Here is a 4,481-nt window from a genome sequence, read left to right on the forward strand (position 1 = left end):
CTCACTGAGAGATGACACGGAGGCCCCACACATGGCCAGTGTTGTGCCCAAAGTCACACAACCCATGGATACGGGAGCGACGGGAGAAGCCTAGGTATAAATTCCTGGTCTGTCAAGCAACCTGGACACAATTCTGACTAGGGCTGAATATCTGCTTTTGTCAAATGATAGTCATTTCATGAGAAAGACTACAAAACTAGTTTGAAATGTAAGTGTCTGACAAGATGGTCACAAGGGAGGCCTGACTTACAAGGCTCTGTCCTGATGGTTATGAGGATGGACCAGAAGGAGCACAAAATGTGGCATGGGATGGGGTTGGTGGAAATGGAGAGTCCCAAGGCTCCTGGCTTTGGGACATATGCCAACCTGATGTGATTATCATCAGATGAGATCGTAAACCTTACAGTAAAACCTGCACCTGACACCACTGAACTGCAAAGACCAAAATAATGGTTAAGATGGGGTGCCTGCCTGGCTCAGTCAAAATAGAATGTGACTCTTGGTCTTGAGGTCATGAGTTTAAGCCCCACATCGAGCATAGAGATTACTAAAAATATAAATAAACTTAAAAATGTTTTAATGTTTTTATATATTTATGAGAGAGGACAGCGTGAGTAGGGGAGGGTCAGAGAAAGGGAAACACAGGACCTAAAGAAAGACCCCAGGGTCTGAGTTAGCTGTCAGCACACAGCCTAACTCAGGGCTCGAACTCATGTTCCATGAGATGATGAACTGAGCCGAAGTCAGACATTCAAGCAACTGAGCCACCCAGGTGCCTCTAAAAATGTAAACAAACATTCTATAAAAGGTTAAGGGGGCACCTGGGCAGCTCCATCGGTTAAGCAACTTGATTATGGGTGTTCTTTTTAAATTAGTCATTCCTTAAAAAAAAAAACACTAAGGACACCTGGCTGGCTCAGTGAGTGGAGCATGTGACTCTTATTAATCTCAGGGTTGTGAGTTCAAACCTCGTGGTGGGAGTAGGGCCTACTAAAATAAAATTTTAATTTTAATTTTAAACAAAAGCGAACCAAACACGGGAAGGGTAAATATTAAAACCCAGAAGATCTGATAGGATCTGGAATCAAAATTGGATGTTTTGATTCTTAACTGTGTCCTATCATGTAAAGCATAGCTTAACATTTTTGGGGGGGTGCATGGGTGGCTGAATTGGTTAGCTATCCATCTCTTGATTTTGGCTCAGGTCAAAATCTCATCGTAATGAGCCCCTTATTGGGCTTTGTGCCGACAGTGTGGAGCCTGCTTGGGATTCTTCCTTCACTCTACCTAGATCCCACCTGTTCTATGTGCCTTAACAGTTCTCAGCAACCAAAGCTCATTGGCCCCATCAGAAGATAACGGACCATGGGGTACCTGGGCTGCTCAGGCAATTGCGCATCTGACTTTGGCTCAGGTCATGATCTCAGAATTCATGAGTTCCAGCCCTATATCAGGCTCCTCACTGATATTGTGGAGACTTTTTGGAACTCTCTGTCTAGCCCTTCCTCTCTGCCGCTCTGCCACTTGTTCTCTCTCTCTCTCAAAACATATAAATAAACATAAAAAGAATTTAAAGAAAAAAACAAGATAACAGGTCCTATAGGATCTCACAGAAGCTATTGAACTGAGTATGTGCAGGGGCACCTTGCCCAAATGGCCACTGTGTATGGGACATGAGTCCCTATTCTCTGCCATAATGCCACTTGGGAAGTTATTGAGGACCACTCTCTACTGAGGCTGCCTATAGTCAGCATCTACCCCTGCATCCTGTGATACATGGCCACCCACCAGATGTTCCCAGGAGAAAAGAGGGCCAAAGGGCCCACCGCATATTTTCCCAACTCCTATGCACAATGTGTCCACTGCACTCAGGTTCTCAGGCAGATTCTGGTGGAGAAGATGGTCTCAAGAAAATGTTAAGCTTTATCCCCTCCACAACATACCTGGACAGAATGGAGCCACTCCGTAGATGATGAGGAACATAAGAACTTCCTTGACACTTGCTTGCATCAGGTGGTGTTCTGGAACTTTACTTACATTAACTCAGTCATAACCACAGCAACCCGAGGTGGGAGGCAAAATCATCGCCTTTTTGTTTGTGTGTATATTTTTTCTAATGAGAAAACAGAAGCAGAGAGAAATGAAATAACTTGTCCCAGGGACCCAGCTCGGAGTCCAGCCCCGTCTGTGTGCTTCTCAAACACTCTACTTGCCACTGTCTTCCTACCTATACAGAACTCATGTGCAAAGCAGGTGACCGTCTGAGCTTGAGTCATACATGAAGGAAACGAAATCTGCTCATAATTTCATCTAAATTCTTCCCGACACAAAGCAAGAATTACCATGTCCTGGTAGAATGACCTCCCCTCATTCCCATTTGATATTGTTGTAACAACATTGGATGTTATATTGTTTTATGAGTGCTCCTGATGAGGAGGAAAAGGAATACAAGAAACAAAGGAAAAATTAAACAAAACAATTTTTGCAATTGAGTTGCAACTGATCAAGCCATTCCATAAGAGGTGTGGAGGCCGAAGGCAAAAATGGTAGAGGTTGGGGCACCTGGCTAACTGAGTCTCTACAGCAACCTTGATCTCCGGTTGTGAGGCTGAGACCCACCTTGGATGTAGAGATTACTTAACAAAAAATCTTAAAAAAAAAAAAAAAACTATGACCATACACAGAGGCTTAAAAAAGTTAACCTTTAATCATAGCTCAATAAAGGGAATTTAAAACGAGGTTCCCAGGGCAGCTGGGTGGCTCATTTGGTAAAGTGTCCAACTTTGGATCAGATCATGATCCCATGCTCGTGGTTTGGAGTCTGGTGTCAGGTTCTGGGCAGACAGCTTAGAACCTGGAACACTGCTTTGGTTTCTGTGGAACCCTCTCTTTCTATCTCTACCCACTTGTGCTCTGTCCTTCTCTGCCTTTCTCTCTGTCTCTCTCAAAAATAAATAATTAAAATAAAAAAAACAGTCCTAAGTGACTTTAACTTTAGTTGTCCAAATAAACTCACACAAATTCTTTCTTTGAGAAGCGCTTGGCTGACTCAGTAGGACAAGCATGTGACTCTTGATCTCAGGGTCAAGAGTTTAAGCCCTATGTTGTGTATGGATATTACTAAAAAAAAATGCATCAGCTTAAAAAAATCATTTTGGGGGCACATGAATCGCTCAGTCAGTTAAGCATCTGACTTTGGCTCAGGTCTTGATCTCGTGGTTTGTGAATTCAAGCCCAAGTCAGACTCTGTGCTGATAGCAAGGAGCCTACTTCTGATTCTCTGTCTCCGTCTCTCTCTCCCTCTCCCTCCCTCCCTCCCTCTCTCTCTCTCTCTCTCTTTCTCTCTCTCTCTCTGCCCTTCCTCCACTCATGCTCTCTCTGTCTCTCTCCGTAATCTCTCTCTCTCTCTGCTTCTGCTCCACTCAGGCTCTTTCTCTCTCTCTCTCTCTCTCTAAAATAAAGAAACATAAAAAATATTATTTTTTCAACTTGTATACTGCATTTAACAAAGATCTTCATGATCTGAACTAAGCTAAACCATAAATATAAAGCTAACTGCAGATGAGAAAGAAAAGGTCTGCCCTCATCAACTTTATCTGAAAGACATGAAAAAGAAAGACCATATATTGTGAGAACTGAAGAGAGAAAAATACTAAATGTTTACTCAGTATTATGTATGCCAGATCTGTGCCAGGGTCCTGATGCAAATCAGTTAGACTCTATCTCCTATCACAGATGAGCAAACTGAAGTTCAGAGGATCATGGGGTAAGATCAAGCGTTAAGATATGTCTCTTGCCGGGGTTTCTAGGTGGCTCAGTCGGTTAAGGGTCTGCCTTTGGCTCAGGTCATGACCTTGTGGTCAGTGAGTTGAGGCCACACATCAGGCTGTCTGCTAACTGCTCAGAGCCTGGAGCCTGCTTTGGGTCTGTCCCTCTGTCCCCTGTGGTCTTCACAATGTTACCTGAGTGCAAGCAGGTGGGTCCAGGCAGAGGTGCAGGTGTCCCAGCCCTACTCCTGGCTCACTCTGCTTCATTTCCTCCTGGCCTGGCCTCTTAGGACAGTCCTTAAATTGTCCACTAATCCCTCACCCTAAAGTGAAAGCTCCTGCACTACTTTTAACTCTTTCTCTGGGGCTGTTTCCCCAGCATCTGGAATGCTGCCTCCAAAATAAAGATGCTCCAAAAATGTGCTGAGGGAGTCCTGTATCCAAGAAGAAGAAAAGACAGCAATAGAAAGAGAGAATGTAACCTGCCATGCTAGAGTAGAAAGCTTGGGGAGGCTTGGACGTTCACTGCCTTTAGGACTTCAGGTGTGGGGAGAGGATGCCCTTCACTGCCTGGAGGACTCGGGTAGGTAGGCCCCCAGGGGGACACATGGGTAACCTGGGACAACTTCAAACAGGAGCAAATGAACTGACTTGCCGTCAAACCAACATTAGCCACACCATGGTCTAGCCAGACCCAGGGACCCACAAACCATG

Source organism: Suricata suricatta, chromosome 8 (assembly GCF_006229205.1).
Source record: "Suricata suricatta isolate VVHF042 chromosome 8, meerkat_22Aug2017_6uvM2_HiC, whole genome shotgun sequence".
Classification (NCBI taxonomy): domain Eukaryota; kingdom Metazoa; phylum Chordata; class Mammalia; order Carnivora; family Herpestidae; genus Suricata; species Suricata suricatta.